A 21,120-nucleotide genomic window follows, 5' to 3' on the forward strand; every position below is an offset into this window, starting at 1 on the left:
CATCTTAACAAGATATTTCAGAAAGGAGATAGAGGCAAATGGCTTGGAAACAGAATTAGTCACTTTCAGTTCCTGAGTGAAAATGGTACAGTATGCCTCAAAGGTCCACATATGATGCCAATGTTGACGTAGTAAGAGAGAAGGAATGTGGCAGAAGTCTTTATTACATTTTCTTGAGAATGGCTAAGCAGATCAAGGTAAGTGACCTAGAACTGACCTAGAACATAACCTAGAGTGTTATGTATAATGTCACCAGACTCAGAATTTTATGACTTGTCCATAGTTGTCTAAAGTCTGCTCTTGGCATGCTATTAGGAAAGAATAACAATGGTAAAACACAAAGGAGTTAGTTGACCAGTATAATCTTTGGATTGACTAGCTAGTCCATGACAGATGTACCTATAAGGGAGTTGGTGGTTATCTCAAGGGTTTAGCTAGCTATGGAAAGGGAAGTTTCTTGGGCAGGAGAATTAGGCCCCAAGAGGTCAAAGTATCATTGAATACATACAATAAAATGTGATTAATGTAGCCATTTGCTATAGTCACAGGGAATGGAATGTGGTACAGTTAGGCCCAGAACAAATCAGGAAGGATGTCACACAAAGGAAAGCCCCTGGCTTCAAAATAACTCCTACTTCAATCAAGGTTCAATCTGAGAAGTAGAGCCGGCAGGAGACATCACTGATAGATTCTTATTACAATAATTTGATTTACAACAATGGTAGGAACTATCCAAATGGTGCCTACAATGCTGTGCCTGTGATTGGTACAACTGCTTGAATCCCATGGGGGTAAGGATTGGGAAGGGAAGATGATAAAAAGCTCAGACTCTTAGAAGAAAGTTCTGGAAGCCCAGAGGAAGAATTGGAGCTCAAGTTGTTGGCTGCTAAATGAGGCAGGTATTTTGAGACAAAGATGAGCACCGCACAGCATGTTCTTGACTGCCATTTTAGTAATCTTTCAAACGCACCCCAAACTGGGCCTGGCAGCTTTCATTTTTGAACTGTGTGTGTGTGTGTGTGTGTGTGTGTGTGTGTGTGTGTATTATGTCCCTATATGACTGTATAAGTTCCCTAAATAAAACTGCCATATTGCCATGTTATTAATCAAGAATGTCATTACTCTAGAAAAACTCGTGTGCTGTTCTTACCTGTGCAAAGTAATAGATTTTTTTCTCCACTGTTACTTTTTGGCTATGCTTCATTTTAGCATGGCATTCACCAAGATATGAATCGCCTGCATTGGTTTACAATATCTGTCATAAATGACTCAGACTAGTGATGATTGTGTCCTGAATCTAGGCCTCTGTCCTAGAGCAATATATTCTCAGGTTTATTGGCGTTATTTTGTCATGAAGTGAGCCAGAAGATAAGCAATGATTTTATGCTGCAGAATGAGTGCTGCCTTCTAAAATCAAACCAACTAACCTTGGCTTATAAGGGCTCACAGAGACTGGACCAATAATCAGGGACCCTGCATGAGTCTGCACTAGGCCCTCTGCATATATGTTATGGTTGTGCAACTTGATCTTCTTGTGGGTCTCCTGACAGTGGGAGAGGGGATGTCTCTGACTTTTTTGCCTGCTTTTGGGACCTTTTCCCTCCAACTGGGTTCTCTCATCCAGACTTATTATGAGGGGAGGTTACTACTCTTATTATAACTTGTTACACCTTGTTTGGTTGATATCCCTGGGAGGTCTGCTCTTTTCTGAAGGGAAACAGAGGAAGAGTGAATCTAGGGGAAAGGGGAGGTGTTGGGGAGATACTGGGAGGAGAGGAGGGAGGGGAAACTGTGGTCGGGATATAATGTATGAGAGAAGAATAAAGAAAAAAGAAAGAAGAAAAATTGCCAAAAAGAAATGAAATTTTAAAAGAACAGAAGGCACCTTGTGGGGGGAGATCCAAGATGGCAGTGCTGACTACCGCAGAGTCTGAGCAGCAGGACAGAGCCTAAAGACCAGGCTGGGAGCTGCAGACCACAAGACCTGGAGAAGCCTAGGTGAGAGGAGTCCACACAGTGCAGAGCACAAGTGGGTGTGTCCTCTGGTCGTCTAACTGGTCCACGGAGGACAGATGCCCAGTCCCCAGAGACTGGCTGCATACCCGACTGCAAGCTGCAGCTGAGCCTTATATCTTGGACTCTATATCTGGAACTGAACTGTGGGCGGTGAAGCACCAGCATTTGGATCTTCTGGCCCAGAGGAGAAACCAGGAGAATGGGTAGATCTGACCCTAGACCACCCTCTTCCCGTCCACAGAAAGCCCCATGGTCCTGTGGCTGCGGGCCAGGTCTCTAAAGCCCAGGGCAGCCTATTGGGCAGTACCTGAACTCTCTCTGGTTGAACTGTGGGTTACAGACTACCAGCCTCACTGTCTGCTGGCCCAGAGGGGAGCCCAGAGTGTGGATTTGGGATAGACCTGACTTCAGATCACCCTGCCAGTCCACAGAGGGACCCAGAGCGCACACGGGAGGAGGGGGGCAAGCGACTGTGGAAACGTTCTCAGCTATGGGGCATTCCTTCTCTCTCTGTCAAACTGAACAAGAGCAAGAACAGGCGGGCAGAAGCCAAAGCCAGCAGGTGGCTCCCACACTCTGTTGGACAGAACCTAGGTCCCAGGGCCCAAGTGGCCAAGGGCAGGGTCTCCAAAGCCCAGACAAAGGCAGATAGTACCTTCACTATCTTGGACTGAACCTTGGGCTGCAGAGCACCAGCACCAGCCTCTGCTGGTCCAGTGGGTAGCCCAGAGTGTGGAGCAAAGTCCCCCGGAGCTGAATCTAAGTCATCTGCCTGATCCAGGGAAGGGTTCCCTGATCCCCACAGGTGAGAGATCTCAAACTATATACACTCACCAACAAACTACTCTCAACAACCAGTGAAGGACACCAGAAACTACCTCCCAACATCAGAAACAGCAATATGACTAAAAGCCAGAGTAAAAACACAAACAACAAAAGCCAAAACAATATGGCATCTCCAGATCCCAAAGAATTCAACCCTAGGAATTCAAACACAACTGAAGCACAAGAAAATGACCACAAATCCTTAGTAATGAAGATGGTAATGGATGAAACGAATAAAATCCATAAACAAATGCAGGAAGGTGCACCCAAACATATTGAAGACCTCAAAGAGGCCATGAGAGAAGCCTATAGAGAGGAATTGAAGAAATCACTGGAAGAAATTCAGGAAAATGAAAACAATCAGATGAAGGAAATCAATAAAATGGTTCAAGATCTGAAGACAAAAATGAAAACAATGATAAAAGCACAGAGAAGAAATGTGGGAACAAGAGAACTTAGAGAAGACAACAGGAAATGCAGAGGTATGCTTTGCTGAAAGAATTCAAGAGATGGAGGAAAGAATTTTGGGTGTAGAGGATACAAAAGAAGAATTTGATGCAACCATCAAAAAAAATGTTAAGTCTGAAAAATTCCTGACACAAATCATCCAAGAAATCAAAGACAACATGAAAAGATGAAACCTAAGGATAATAGAAATTGAGGAAAAAGAAGATGCCTGGCTCCAAGGCCCAGAAAATATTTTCAACAAAATCCTAGAAGAAATTTCACAACTTAAAAAGATGAATATAAACATACAAGATCATGTGGCCATGCTGGGCCACTTGAGCCTTGGCAATCTCTTCAGCCATTGTGACCACTCACTGCCCTTCCTGTGCCATGGCTATGGCAGGTACATGAACATAATTTTAAAATATATCTTTTTTGTGTGTTTTTTGAGACAAGGTTTCTCTATGTTATCTTAGCCATCATGGACTCACTTTGTAGACCAGGCTGGCCTTGAATTCACAGCAATCCGCCTGCCTCTGCCTCCCGAGTGCTGGGATTAAAGGTGTGCACCACCATGCCTGGCTTAAAAATATATCTTTAAAAATATTTTTACTCTACATGTTTTGTGTGATTTCCATGGTTTCTCTTGCTGTGGATTCCTAGTTTTGTTCTACTACAATACAATAAGGTTAAAAAAAAATGTATTGTGGTTCTTTTGTTGAGGCCTGCTTTCTGCCATATAAAGTGCACCATTTTAGACATGTTTCATGTCACCAAGAAGAACATGTACTCTATAGCTGTTGAATGTAATATTCTGAAGCTATCTGCCACATTCACTTGATCTCTGGTTTATGCTCACTCTGATGTTTCTTTGATGATTTTTAGTTTGAGAGATCTATCTAAATATTAAAGTGGTACATTGTGATCTCTCACTACTATTTTAGGTAGGACTGATACTAGAGTTGAGGTAAGTAGCCAGGAACACAAAGCAGATGTAAAGTGGCAAAGTGGCCACAGGGTAAAGTTACCAAGAGTAGAGAACAATCTGCAAACTTGACTTGAATACCCAGAAAAATGATCTGAGGACTGGTCATTATTGTCATCTGGTCTTAGTATCCCTCAAAGAAGGTCCAACTAGGAATTCTCGATAGACAAGAAAATATGCCATTCACAGTAGTTTTAAAGCAATAAAACATCTATACATAAACTATTAAGCAAATGAAAGTCTCTTGCAACTGAAATGTTAAAACACTGAAAAAATTGTAGAAGACACTAGATGGTGGAAGGATTGTGTTACAGCTACGAGAGGAAAGGTTTCCTGGCACTTGGGAGCCAAGGAATATCACAAAGTCACACCACACAACAAATCTCACACAAGAGATTTATTAAGAGGGAAGAACTCAGGAGGGTGGCTGCCTCTACAGAAGACAGAGTTTATATAGCATTTCTTAGGGGTGAAGATTTCCAGGATGGGGTGGTAGATTTTCAAGTCCTGATCTTGGGCATTTTACTTTATAGGGAAGGTGCTGGGTACAGCCATTATGGCAGAGTGTTCTATGAATGAAGTCTGGCAGTTGGAGGGTGTCAGAGGAGGGGTCTGGCCACTCATGTGCCTTGAAGGGCTCATAAAGGTCCTCCATGGCAGAACTGATAATAAAATGGCTATCTTGCCAATAGTAATCTACAAGTTCAGTGCAATCCCAATCAAAACTTGAATTACAGCCTCTACAGAAGAAGACATAACAATCCTAACATTCATGTTCTTATTCATAAAAGACTCTCAATATACAGAAAAATCATAAAAAGAACAATTTGGGGGTATCATAACACCTGGCTTTTAATTATACTACAAACCATACAGCATCATGCAAACATAAAAACAGTTACATAGACCAATAGATGACGAGCACCCAAGCATAAGCCAACACATCTACAGCTACCTAATCTTTGACCAAAAAAAAAAATATAAAATGAAGCAAACAAACAAACAGACATTAGAAAAAAGGCATTCACTTTAACAAGTGATTCTGGGACAAATGAGTATCTAGATGACTGCCTATCTCTCACCCTGCAGGAAAAAAATCTGTTTGAGATGGATCAAAGCGGGGCTGGAGAGATGGCCTAGTTGTTGAGAGCACTTGTTAATATTACAGAGAACCCGTGCTCAGTTTCCAACACCCACATGGTGGCTCATAACCATTTATAAGTCCAGTTCTGGGGAATTCATTGCCTCCTTTTGACCTCCACAGACACTGCATCCATGTGGTGTATACACATACATGCATGCAAAACAGTCACACACATAAAATAAATCTTTAAAAATGAGTCTAAAACCTTAAAATAAGACCCAATATATAAAAACTGCTAATGAAAAACATGTTGAATGCTTCTATATATATTCATAGACAAAAATATTTGGAAAGTGATTTCAGTAGCATTAAGAATAGTCCCAAGAATTAACAAATGAGAGTACATGAAATAAGAAAACTTCTGCACAGTAAAAAGAAACTATCACCAAGTGAAGAGACAGCCTGCAGACTGAGAGAAAAGTTTTGCCAATTATGTATCAAAAGTGGGTTGATATCTAGAATAAATAAATAAATAATCTTCTAATAAAAATATACATTAGTGAAGTGAACAGATAGTTCTTTTTAAATAATATTTTCCATATACATTTATATTATTACACACATATACAATAAATTGCATACAGTAAAAAGAACTAGGAAACAATCAGGAATTATATAAATATTACATTCTTCGTGTTTTGTCTATTTGTATTTGGCAATCTTGAAGAAAACATCTTTCCTATCTTGGTGCATCTAAAATTCTGAATGTAAATTAATATGTATCATATATCATCATTATCAACTTAAAACATCTATGTAGACCTAAAAATATCTTAACCCCTGAACAACTAAGCTTAATGGTAAAACTAAACTATCTGGTCTTCAACCCCATCAGAGACTTCAGAAGGAATAAAATTGATTACCTCAGTAAACTGGGGGTACAGTTTAGCAGTTTCCAAATTGAAAAAAATGACAGAGACAGTTTGCTGCCAAATAGACAGTTCTTAAAAGAAGAAACACTCAAATGACCAAATAAATGGTGGGGTTAGAGAGATGGCTCAGTGTTAAGAGCTCAGACTAGAGAGCACTTCTTGCTCTTGCAGAGGAGCAAGTTTGGTTCCTAGTGCCCACATCAGGCAGCTCAGGATTGCACTTACCTCCAGCTCCAGGAGGATCCACACCTCTTGATGAAGAGAGCACAAGCAATCGTGTGAACATACCCACATACAGAAATTCACATACATATAATTAAAAAATAAAATATTTTTGAAAAGAAAACAAATGACAAAAAAACCCATAAAGATGAAGATGTGAGGAAAGGGCATCCTTACACATTGCTGGTAGGAATGTAAACTGGTACAACCACTGTGGAAATCGGTATGGAGGATTTTCATAAAACCAAAAGTGAAACTACCATATGATCATGCTCTATCTCTCTTGGGCATGTACCCAAAGTACTCCAAGTCCTATCACAGACACAGCTTCACATCTTGTTAATTGTTTCACTGTTCACAGTAGCTAAGAAATAAAGACAATCTAGATATTCATCAATACACAAATGGATAATATACACAACAGCTCATTATTCAGCCCTAGAGAGAAGTGAAAGTATAACATTTTCAGGAAATTTGATGGAACTGTAAATCATGTTAAGTGACATGAATCAGACCATGAAAAACAAGCCCTGGCTGTTTTCTTTCATATGCTGATTCTAAACTTTGAGTATATGTGAATATACACTAGTGTATGTGACAGTAGGGCATGAAACTAGAAGGAGGAGAGGTGATAAGAGGAGAAGACATTTAAAAGAGGGAGAATATATACATCATGAAAGAAGATGGGCACTGCTGGATGGGTAAATGAGGAACAGAAGGAGGGAGTACAATGTGATGGGGGATGGAAGGAAGAGGAGGACCAATACAAATAAAGCATGTAGGAAAGCTATATAACAGAAACCCTTAACTTGTATGCTAATTTCAAAAGGTAATAGAACTAAAAGGTACATATAAATCAATATTTCTAAGTCTATGAAGAAAGATGGTAAATGTTAAATAAGAATTTTCAAAAAGAAAAGATTTTATCTGTCATATTCAAATCAATAATGGCTTGATTTCTTGTGAGTAGTAGTGAGTAAATATCCTTTTGCCATACTTATATCAAATATTTGATGTCCAAGTATCATTTATTAAAATAACTATATTCCAACAATTTCTGCAACACCATACTTGTAAGGAAATTTTTGTTAGATATTCTGTTCTCCTATTGGTATGGCTTTTTAATCTTTAATGTAAATTAATCTTGTTTTTCAAGATAATTTTTGACTCTTGGCTCTGGGTATTTCCACTCATCAATTTCTACAAGTTTTGGGATTCTTACATCTACAAATTCATTTGAGTAAAAATAACACTTCTGGAATGAAGTCATCTCTGTAAATATGATACGTTGCTGATAAATGCTGAGTTTTCAAAAATAAATAAAAATAACATGAAAATAGAACAGAGGCTGGAAATATTTTTCAGTAGTCAAGAATGCTTGCTGTTAACTTGTATAACCACTTTGGAAATCTATTTGGCGCTATCTCAGAAAACTGTGAATAAGGCTTCCTCAAGACCCAGCTATTCCACTCCTTGGAATATATACAGAAGATTCTCCACCACACAACAAGGACATATGCTCAACCATGTTCATAGCAGCCTTATTCATAATAGCCAGAACCTGGAAACAGCCTAAGTGTCCCTCAGTAGAAAAATGGATAAAGAAACTGTGGTACATTTACACTATGGAATACTACTCAGCTATAAAAAACAAGGAAATCCCGAAATTTGTGGGCAAATGGGTGGAACTAGAAATGATCATCCTGAGTGAGTTAACCCAGAAGCAGAAAAACTCACATGGTATATACTCACTTATAATTGGACACTAGCCCAAGGGGCGTGTCCCATGAAAGTCTTCACTTTCCTGGAAATTGGAATAGATGTGAGGACATCCTATTGGGACTCTAGGTGAGAAAACTATAGGAGAAAGGAGAAATAGAAGGACCCAGAATGTCCTAGAAACCTACAAGAAAAACATTGTGATGGGTGGATCTGGGCCCATGGGTTCTGTTCAAACTATGGTACCAACCAAGGACAATACATGCAGTAAACACCAAACTCCTGCCCAGATCTAGCCAATGGACAGGACCTTCTCCACAGTTAAGTGGAGAGCAGGGACTGACTTTCAAACGAAATCTGGTGCCCCATATTTGACCACGTCCCCTTGATGGGGAGGCCTTGATGGGGTGGCACTCAGAGGAAGAAGGATAACAGGCTATCAAGAAGAGACTTGATACCCTATGATCATATAGACGGGGAAGAGGTCCCCCTCAGTCACAGTCATAGGGGAGGGGAATAGGGTGAAAGTCGGAGGGAGGGAGGAATGGGAGGATACAAGGGATGGGACAACAATTGAGATGTAATATGAATAAATTCATTAAAAAAGGAAAACTAAGAAAGCTTAAAAGTAAACCCCCGCCCCAACAACAACAACAACAACAACAACAACAACAACAACAACAAAGAATGCTTGCTGTTGCAGAGGACCTAGGTCTGGTTCCAAGCACTCATATTAGGCAGATCAAAACTGCCTATAACTCAAGTTCTCATCTTCTTGCTACCTTGGCACCTGCACATATGCAGTATTCATACAGGCAAACACAGATAAACATAAGTTTAAAAAGGAAAAAACATATGTTCCAGCTACCCCACTTCCATAAATACCCATACCATGCACAACATTACCAAAGTGGCAGTCGAGATACCTATATTCCATGTATAGATGCTGATATTGCCCTCATACCCTAGAGCATCAGTCCCTGCAAGTTTGTTTATGCATCAGACTCCCGTTACCAAGATGACATCAAGGGTTCTGTTAATGAAACACTGGTCCAGAACACTTTCAAGTAAACTTTAGTTCCAAAGGGGATAAATATGATTTCCTAGGTGGGAGATAAATGCATCAAAAGAACAGAATCCTCCTTTGCCATTGGAAATCCCAATAGCTCTTACCAGAGCTATGGACAGCGTACTACTGAGGACCACTGCCTCAGATAGCAGAGCTTCATGAACAGTATACCATGTTCTTTTATTGGAAATAAACAACATACTCCACTAATCAGCACTCCTAGGTGAAGGTGTACCCCTGCTGAAAATAGTTCATTTAAAGGCAACTACTTCTTAACAAAGTTAGGGTTTATTTAACTATCTGTTTTCAAAATCTTTTAAAAATTTTTATAACTAGTTAATCAAACAACTATCATTTTAGGTCATTGTAGCATATTTAACACCATATGTTTGTTCCAAAAATATTCAGATATCCGAGAGCTTATAATGCTAATGGAAACCTACTACTTCCTCCTCAAGACTAGTGACTGATTTTCTGGGTATTTAACAACCCAAACCTGGAAGTCAAGAGAATAAAGGGCCTAAGAAGACTGCCTATATTTTGGTTCTTACTCTCCAAGGTCACCCAGGACTCACAGCCTACATAGTTTTACTAAGACACCTAGCCTCTTGATCACAGAAGCTGCATAAACATCAAATTTTTATCTCTAATAAATTTTAATTCTGCATGCATAGTTATTGGATAGAAAAATGTCCCCAGTAGTTCCAAGAGAATCCATAGTGTCAGCAAAAGCCCGACTCAACACAGTAGATGATGCAACTGATAGAAAAAGGTAAAGGAGGCACTGAGTGCCTCATAAATCCTTAAAAACAATCCCTAAGAAGCCTCAATTGAACTTAACAGTAAAATAATGAATGACGAAATTTAGCCATGTGCATTGTCTTAAACATCCAACAGAAAAGTATAACCAACAAATACACTAATTGCTAACAATTATACAAGGCAAAAAAAAATGTTACACTGGGTCCAAAAGAGGGTTCTCAGTACTTACTACAGCAGCTGTTACAGGATATTCTCAAAAAAAAAAAAAAAAAAGAAAGAAAGAAAGAAAGAAAAAAGACACCAGTGGATATAGTGTTCAGGGAAAAAAGCCAATAGTTGCCAACAGTCTCTGGACACACCTCTGGTGTCTTAACCAAGAGCCATAAATTCTAGATCTCCTGTCTAGCTAGTTCTCACATGATGTATTCTTTAGCCCTTCTTAACATACTGCCATTAAGTTATTGTAACATATAGTCAAGAGTATTTTTAATTATGTAAACAAACTTTCTGTTGTCTACCTCAGACTTGGGATGTATGTTTGGGTTATCTGAAGCCAACAATCACAAAGGCCTATCTTTAGTCCTTCAAAGTGGTCCTGAGATGTGAGTCCTATAATAGAGGTTACTCCAAGGTGTCTTGTGCTATTTAAAGGCCCTAGTAGTCAAATAAGAAGATGAATGTCTTCATTTGGCTTCATCGCAGGCTACATTTCTTTCTGTGCTGTGCATTATGATTTACCATAATTCTTACTCTAGGACAAAATGTCTAGATTATTTTAAAGTAATATTGCCCAGATGTAAACATCATTTGGACAGCAATAAAAATTGTCTTCCTTCCAGGGTCTAACATAGTTCTTACCATTCTTAAGTCCGTGGTAACTATTATACTGCTCCTAATATTTGGTCCCTACACTGTTTTTTTTATTGTAAAATGCAAATCTTTCAGACTTCAACAGTTCCATGCTAAAAAGATTGACCCTCAAGATTTCAAAGGCACCTACTTTACCTTTGACTGCCATGGATCAGAGATTTCCTTTCCCTCAATAGGTAGAGTCAAGAGCACAGTGTCAACTAGGAGTCATTTACCCCTCAAGATTAAGGAATGGAAGTCTCCAAGGTAAGAAATAAGCTAGATAGGCATTGAGGGGAAAGAGGCAGATGGCTAATGGCGGAAGGCTGATATGACTGTAGAGGTGTGTTACAACCAGACATTATGTGACTGAGCAAACAGTAAAGACACAAAACCACACCAAACTAGGTGACACCAAAAGGGCCAACTGAGAAAACTGCTAATTGCCCTTTGCTTCAGTGTACTGGGAGCTTTATATCATTAACTGTGCAAAACTGTCCAGCCTGTCATATGTCTGCTTCCATCCCACATCTGAAAATGCCATAAAAGGACAGAAAAGGAGGGTAACTTCTATTCCAGGAAAGTCTCAATCCATTCTCGGAATTCCTTACCTCTCCTCCACCAAAGTTGAACCCACAAAAATTAACTACACAACATGCAAGGGATGTGTTTCCTTTTTGTCTTCTTGGTCTTTTGCTTGTATATTACAGTCTCTGATTTAGTGTTTCTGTGATGTCTGTGTACTGTGGGGTTTTTTGTTTTTGTTTCCTTGTCTGCTTGTTTTGTTTGTTCATTTGCTTGTTATTTTTCTGAAGAGACAAAGAGAAAGAAAAGGCTTGGGGTTGGGTGGGTGGGTGGGGGTGGGGAGGATAGAGGAGTTGTTGGGGGGAGGGAAAGGTGTGATCAGAATATATTGTCAGAAAAAAATGTATTTTGAAAAATAGCATAAGCCTGCACTTACCTTTTGAGAGTGGTACTATTGCCTTGTAACAAATCTCCTCTCAATTCCTTAAAGATCGTGGACATATGAATGCAAATGTATACACCCAATATGGGTGCACTCAAATGTACAAAGCAGATATTAATAAAACTAAAAGAAGAAGCAGAAACACAGAAAAGAAATGCTCCACTTTCAACTTCTTTACCTGGAAGTTATAAAGAAACAGGATTTTTAATACAGTGTAAATAAAAGGGACCTAACACAAATATACAAGCATTCTGCCCAATAGCAATAGAATACATATTAGTTTCAAGTATATGTGGAATACTCCACAGGTAGGGCACAAAAGTTCTAATACATTTCAAAATCTAGGACTCATCCCAAGCATCTTTTCTGAACACAGTGGTTCAGAAACTGGCAACATTAAGAATTTAGAGAAATTTGCAAATATGGTGCTAAATGATCAATGGGACAAGAAAGACTTTTTTAAAAAAATAAAAGGGCATATTAAAAAAATGACAACACAACATTTGAAATCTAATAGAATTTAGAAACCATAGTAGTTCTAAGAAGAACATTTATAGCAGTAAGTGTCTGCATCAAAAAGGAAAGCTCTACAACTCAGGTAAATAGACCAAGGTAAAATAAATCCAAAGTTACTATAAGGAATAAAATAGCATCAGACCAAAGTTAATAAATTAGAGACCAGAAAAGCAGTATATAAAAAAACAAAAACAAAAAAGGAAACTTGGTTTTTAAAAAGATTGACAAATGTTCACGTAGATTAAGAAAAAAGGAAAAATGCCCAAATAACTAAACAAAACAAAAAACCTATTACATCCCAACTGACAACAGATATACTAAAAACAACAAACAAAAACCCCAACCAACCAAACAAAAACCACTATGAACAGGCACACACACACAAATTGGATGATTTAGGATAGATGGATACATCCCTACATTTAAAGAAGCTACCAAGATTGAAGCAAAATGAAATATAAATTCTGAGCAGACTGGCAGCAAGTAGTGGGGTAAAGTCTTGCAAGGAGAAGCTCAGGATCAGATGGCCTCAAAGCTGTATTCTATCAAACATGGAAAGAAGAGCTAAAATAAAAAAAGAAAGAAAGAAAGAAAGAAAGAAAGAAGAGCTAGCGCTAACCCTTGCCACCCCGCCCCCCAGATATTAGCGAATAAAAAATCTAGCAATACCCTTGTTCCTAAATCTGGGAAACACAGATTTTTTTTAAAAAAAATCATTCAGTGGAATATTTAACAAATTGCACTCAACATCACATTAAAAGGACCATTCACCAGGGTTAAGTTCCATTTACCCTCTACAATGTATTCCTCAGATTAATAATGCAACATACATGAATCAAAAAGGATAAACATCACACAATCACCTCAATGGGTGCATAAATATCATTTGACAAAATCCCCCTTTTTTAGTGTAATTTGAAACTGGATATTTTATACCTCCATCTGTGTTTTTACTCCTTGCAATTGCTTTACCTATTTATAGTCTTTTGTGGTTCCATACAAATTAGTGGATTTTTTCTAAATTGGTGAAATATGATATTAGTATTTTGATAAATATGGCACTAAATTTGTATATTAATCTTGTAGTTTCCAGCATGATATGGTGGCTCATAACCATCTGTAAGCCCAGTTCCAATGGATCCATCACCCTCTTCTGGACTCTGTGGGCATTAGGCACACGTGTGTGCACAGAACATACACAGAGGCAAAACACCCATACATATAAGATAAAAGTGAACAAACATTTCTTTTAAGTATCCACATTACCCAACATTGTCTATCAATGCAGTCTCTATAAGAATCACAATGCGGCTCTTCACAAAACTAGACAAAATAATCCTGAAATGTGTATGAAACCATAAAAGACTGAATAATTGTTCATATATCCAAGATGTGGAAAACACTTAAGTGTCCACCAGTGAATAACCTAAACATAATATACATACACGATAGAATGTTACTCAGATAGTAATAATATTGATGAATTAGGTGGGTATTATGGTAATTGAAATAAGCCCAATACAGAAAGAAAAGTACCACATGATCTCATTCTCATATTGAATCCAAACAAATTAAATACATATAAGTAGAAAGTGTAACTGTGGTTACCAGGGACTGGGAGATAATGGGTAATGGGGAGATGCTGACAGACTATCAAATTTGAGTTAGACAAGTGGAATAAATTCTGAAGATATATTGGATTGCAAGATGACCATGACTAGTAATTATAAACTATCTACTTGAACATTACTAATATTGTTCCCAGAATATTTTAAATATTCTCACCAAAAAGTGATATATGAGGTGTTAGATATATGAGTTAGCTTTATTTACTCCATAATGTACACATATATGAAAACTTCACATTATATTTCATGAATATATGCAATGAAGAAATCAATAGCCAATAGGCACAGAAATTTTTCTGCAATATAACTAACTAGCTGTTAGTAAATGTAAATTAAAATCACAGTGAAATACTATGTTCCACCCACTACAGTGACCACTTTAAAAACTGATGATGCTGGGCTGGAGAGATGGTTAAGAGCCCTGTCTGCTCTTCCACAGGTCCTGAGTTCAATTCCCACCAACCACATGGTGGCTCACAGCCATCTATAATGTGATCTGATGCACTCTTCGGGCCTGCAGATGTACTTATTTATTTATAGTAAGCAAACAAACCTTTAAAAAACTGATGATGCCAATCATCGGCATTTATGCAAAGCAACTTAAACTATCATACGTTGCTAGTGCAAGTCAAAACTGCAAAAACTTTTTAAAGAAAAGTTAATTTCATATGAATGCTCAATGTATACTTACTGTATGTTCTAGTGATTCTACTTCTGTCATTTTAGTTAGAAACTTACCAGCAATAAAAGATGACAAAAGTATCTATTATAGCTTTATTTATAATAAACAAAACTTAGAATCACCCCAAATATCAATTTGGGGATGGGCTCTCACGGGACAGTGGAGCAGCCCAGAGGAGCCTGAGAGACTCACAGAAGCTCCCAGCAGAGACAGTGGAGGAGGAGTCTGCAGTAGCTCCAGAACAATTTTTAAAGGTAGGTTTTATGGGAAGATGCTGTTAAAAAGTGGTTTCATGAAATAAGAAAGATGGCTGAGCAGGACCACGCAAGAGTGGGAAAGAAACTAGACGCTCAATGGGCCCAGTATGGGAGCGTGGTGGCAAACGACAGAAGAGCAGGTTGTTGCTGAATAGGGCGTGTCCTCGGCGTGAGCCAGCAGGGCCACAGCCTGGAGCAGCTCACCAGGCTGCAGGGAAGAGGTGAGGCTGCTGGACACTGTGCTGGCTGCAGACATAATGGAGCGGCCAGCACTGAGGGTAGAGAGGTGTTCAGTGGTCTGGAGTTCTGGGATCCTTTCTCCCAGACACCCTGGCCAGCAACAAATCACCCTGACTCTGGACAACGACAAGATGTCCGAGACGAGTCTCAGTCCAGTATGTATAGTGCTTCAGAAAACAGAAATTTTAACCGTACCAATTACTCGATACAATAAACACTTGCTTGTAAAGCTGTTTGGGGGAAAATAATACTGTGTGGCACACTGCAGTTTGTAATGCCACTTCGATGAATAAATGTGATGGAGAGGTGGGGAGAAAGATGGCATAACAGAGCAGGATGCATGCAGCAGAGGCGGACCTAGAGATACAGCAGCAGCTGCAGCAGCGACAGGTGTGCGAACAGGGCTGCAGTGGACAGGGGAGCGAGCCGTTGCTTTGCTGAGTAGGGCCGTCAGGGTGGTGTGCAAACAGCCTGGAGAAAGATTCCTTTTCTGGATTGGGCCTCCTCTTAAGACCTTTATGGTACTGCTGTGCCCACCGGAAGCCATGTTGGTGACGGTGGTCCTGTTACCTCCAGAGGTTATGTGGGTATCTGTAGTCCCTGCTGCTGCTACGGATCATGTTGATGAGGTCTGTATACTGAGCTGCCACTGCCTGTTAGGAGCAAGAGGGCTTCTTTTGCAGTGATATTGATGACCACAGAGTCATTGAAGGTTTCTGTGGCAACCTCTCCTAGTCGCCAAAAGAAACAGTCTAGACAGGAAGCCATTGCAGAGAGTCCTTAAAAGTTGTGATAAGGATGTTGAAGTGTAGCCCCTGGGGTTTGACTGAAACCTGAGCACTGCTCCTGATTAACATGCGCTTATCTCAAACATTGGCACTACCCACCATAGCAAGCTCGTTCCAAGTTCAGGCTCTGGAGAGAAACTCCCACTGAGCATGCTTATAATACATCCGTCACCACAGAAAGCTGGGGGGCGGGGCTGCCAAGACTGCAAAGCTGCTCAAACTCTGCACAGGCTTTTAATACCATTTTTTTTTTATCACGCCTGGTTACCTCATAAGCACTCATGCCTTACACACCCTCTGAAATATTGCAGGAGTATCTGCACTCCACACATAAGTGTCAATAATTTCCTGGATCCTAGAGAAATAGTATCTCCAGGAATGCCTGTGTGAGGCCTCAGCTCAGTGGCCACACCACAAGTGCCACGCATCATATACTAACATCACAGTACTGAGACTTCTGGAAAGTGATACCACAAGCCAGTCCGAGTACCAAGAGGGAGCCTTTCAGTCAAAACATTCCTGGGAGGAGAAAAGAGATCATCCCAATGCCCAATAACCTTAACTATCAGAGTATAACCAGAGCTCAGCTACCAAGGAGCCTAGTAAACTTCATCAACAGCAACCTCAGCTGACACAGCACACAGACTACCTAGGTGTCTTTATCATTAGCATGGAAATCACTTTATACCACCCAGCATGTAACTTGTAAAAAAAAAAAAAGCATGTACCCATAAAAAAAGTAATTTCTGGAATAAAACTTAGGCTAAAACTCTGCATCATGAAGCAACTCCATCAAACTTGCAGAAAGCAAAGAAAGGTAACTTAAATTAAGGAGACATGACACCACCAAAATAACATAATGATCTCAGGAGCTGATATCACAAAAATGAAGATTTCAACCAGCTAATGAAGACTCAAAAGTATTAGTTTAAAAAAAGGATCAGCAAACAAACAAACAAAAACAAAAATCCCATAAATTGTTTAAAAAAAATCAGGGAACATGTCCAAATTTAAAACTTAGCAGAAAGGTTGAAACTATAATTTTAAATTTCTAGACCTGAAAATACAATTGATGAAATAAAAACACAACAGAGAGAACCACCAGAACTGACCATGGCAAAAGACTTTGTGACATTAAAGATGGGTTATTTGACAATATGGTCAGAAAAGAAAGAAGAAAAGAGAAGGACATGGAATAAAAAGTATGTATGTGATGAGATGTATGAAATAGCCTCAACACATGGAACATTTGAGTTGAAGAAGTGTGAGGGAAAAGCAAGGATTACAAATTTTTTCCAGTTCTGGAGTAGACTATGAAAATCTAGGCACAGAAGCTCAAACTTCTTCAAATTAATCAAAGAAGCATGATTCCAAGATACATTATTATCAAATTGCCAACAAAACAAAACAAAACAAACAAAACCCAAACCAAATCAAATACGAAGAAAAGACCCTAAAACCAGCAAGATAAAACAAAAGACATATGAAGAAATTTCAAAAAGGGTCAAGAAGATTTTCAATAGAAAATTTATAGTCTAGAAGAGGATGGAATAATGCATTCAGAGAGCTGGAGGGAGGCAAATACTGATCAAGTACATTTTGCCTGACAAAGTTTTATTTCATAAATGAAGAAGAAATAACCTTTTTTAAGGTAAAGAATGATTTACAGGGGGTTTATCACCACCATACCCATGCTATACAAAATTCTAAAGAGAATTCTTTGAGCAAAATAATATTAATAACATGAAAATATATCAAAGTGTAAAATACAAACTAAACAAGTACACATTTAAATTTTGCATATCGTAGTTGTGGTATATAAAACAATTTTGTTGTTAGTACTAGGGGAAAAAGACAAAACTATTAAAAATAATAATGACTATTGTGCTGGTCAGTTTTATGTCAACTTGACACAAGCTGAATCATTTGGGAAGAGGGCTTCTCAACTGAGAAAATGCTCCCACAAGATTTTCTGTAAGCCTAAGGTCAACAATTAATAAATGGGACCTCATGAGACTGGGAAGCTTCTGTAAGGGAGAAGACACTGTCAACAGAACAAAGTGACAGCCTACAGACTGGGAAAAGATCTTCACCAACCCTACATCTGACAAAGGTCTAATATCTAAAATATAAAAAGAGCTCAAGAAATTAAACACCACCAAACCAAATAACCCAATTAAGAAATGGGGTTCAGAGCTAAACAGAGAATTCTCAACAGAGGAATACTGAATGAATGAGAAACACTAAAAGAAATGTTTAATACCCATTGTCATCAGGGAAATGCAAATCAAAACGACTCTGAGATTCCATCTTACACCCATCAGAATGGCTAAGATCAAAAATTCAAGCGACACCACATGCTGGCAAGGATGTGGAGGAAGGGGAACACTCGCCCATTGCTGGTGGGAATGTAAACTAGTACAGCCACTTTGGAAATCTATCTGGTGCTATCTCAGAAAACTGGGAATAGGGCTTCTTCAAGGCCCAGCTATTCCACTCCTTGGACTATACCCAGAAGATGCTCTAGCACACAACAAGAAAATTTGCTCAACCATGTTCATAGCAGCCTTATTCATAATAGCCAGAACATGGAAACAGCCTAAGTGTCCCTCTGTAGAAGAATGGATAAAGAAACTGTGGTACATTTACACTATGGAATACTACTCAGCTATTAAAAATAAGGAAATCTTGAAATTTGCAGGCACATGAATGGAATCTAGAAATAATCATCCTGAATGAGTTAACCCAGACCCAGAAAGATACACATGGTATATGCTCACTTATAATTGGACAGTAGCCCAGCATGGATGTCCTCTGAGAGTCTTCACTCAGTGTGCATGTGGGGTTGGGACAGATGCTGGGACTTGCTATTGGGACTCCAGGTATGGGAGAATGGGGATATAGAAGGACCCAGAGGCTCCTGAAACCCTACAAGAAGAACATCAAGGATCTGGACCCACGGGGGCCTGCACAAACTATTGCACCAACCAAGGACAACACATGCAGTAAACCTAGACCACCTGTTCAGATCTAGCCAATGGACAGCACATTGTCCACAGTTGTGTGGAGAGTGGGGACAGACTCTGACATGAACTCTGGTGCCCCCTATTTGACCACTTCCCCTTGGTGGGGAGGCCTGGTGACACTCAGAGGAAGGGGAAGCAGGCTACCCAGATGAGACCTGATAGGCTGTGACCATATGGTGGGGGAGGAGGTCCTCTTCTGTCATAGGCCTAGGGGAGGGGAATAGGGTGAAAGAGGGAGGAAGGGGGAGTGGGAAGGTACAAGTGAGGGGATAAGAATCAAGATGTAATCTGAATAAATTATTTAAATAAAAAAGATTTTCTGTAGGCAACCCTATAAGTGCATTTTCTTGATTGATGATTGATGTGGGAAAGCCCAGATCACTATGGGTAATACCACCCCTACGCAGGTGGTCCCAGTTGCTCTAAGAAAGCAAGCAACATTCCTTCATGCCCTCTGCCCAGTAACTAAAGGCTTGGTGGATGAACTCTACCAAATGTTTAAGAAAACATCATACCAATCCTCTCCAATTTTTTTTCCAAAAATTCAAGAGGAGGGAACACTTCCATAAAAATTAAACTGTTGTTACCTTATAATGAAGGCAGACAATGAGTCAGGAAGAAAAAAATATAAGCAGCATTCCTGATGAGTATAAATGCAAAGATCTTCAACAAAATATTATTCAATAGTATTCAAAATAATATTCAATGTTAACATTACCAATCACCAAAATGAAGTAGGATGTATTTCTGGAGTATAGGAATGGCTCAGTAGGATGTGAGGGTGATCTGGCTGCAACATCTGTCACCCCATTGATCACTAGGGCTGATTTAGCTGCTCTAGCTGGCTAGGCGAGTGGCCCCTTCCTTCCTCCATGTGTGTCCCTCCTGAAGCTGCACACTTGGTTCAAGAGGACAACCTTCTTAGAACAGAGGAGGGTGAGTAGCTCCTCTAGTAGTTGAGCAGCTGTGCTCCCCTGCTAGACCCTCCAAACAAGCTCAAGGAACGGATCAACACACAGCTAAATAATTGCTATATACAACATCAATAGAATGAAGGACCAAAAATTGTGATTATCTTAACAGATGTAGAGAAGGTATTTGACAGCATATAACAACCTTTCAGGTTAAACACTTGATAATTCAGTATGGAAAGATGTCCCTCAAAACAAAATGCCTTTAAAATATTACAAAACCACAGATAGCATAGACTCAATGCTGCAAAGCGAGAGAAGCTTTTCTCCTAAGGCCAATAACATGACAAGGATGTTTCACTCATCACGTCTGATCGATATAGTACTGGCAGTCCTATCCAAAGCAACAGACCAGTGGAACAAACAGAGCAATTCAAAACGGTAAGGAAGATGTCCTTCTGGCAGATGATATGATCTTATGTACAGAAGTTGTAAAAGATACACCAAACCATGGGGGCTTATAGAGACTGAACCACCAACCAAAGGGTATGCATGGACTGGTCCTAGTGCTCCTCCTCCCCGCTCCCCCCCCCCCCCACATAGCAGATACACAGCTTGGGCTTCATGTGGATCCCCCAACAACTGGAGTGGGGGCTGTCTCTGACTTTGATGCCTCCCTTTGGATCCCATTCCCCTAACTGGGCTGTCTTGTCTGGCCTCAGTGGGAGAAGATGTGCTACAATGACCTAATGTGCCAGGGTGGGTTGGTACCCATGGGGGACCTCCCTCTTCTATGAGGAGAAGGAGGGAGGAGAATGGGGTACTGGGAGAAGATGAGAGGGGCTGCAATCAGGATGTAAAGTGAATAAATAGATTAATTTGTAAAATTAAGAACAGTTGTAGGTTACAAAATCAACACACAAAACTCAATTATGTTTCTAACATTATTGGCAAATTATTCAAAAATATAAAAAACAATTCATTTATAATACAAACAAAATATATGTACTTATGAATAAATTTAGCCAACAAAGTAGAAACTATACTAAAATCTACAAAACACTGTGATCAAAGAAGGAACAAATAAATGGTTCTGTACCTGGTACTTATGGATTGGAAGAATTAATATTCTGCCTTATGAACCAATGGGATAAATAAAGTGTTTTTTTTAATCTCAACATTTCTAGGCCATATT

The sequence above is a fragment of the Acomys minous genome (assembly GCF_964271855.1).
Source record: "Acomys minous genome assembly, chromosome: 7".
NCBI classification, from domain to species: Eukaryota; Metazoa; Chordata; class Mammalia; order Rodentia; family Muridae; genus Acomys; species Acomys minous.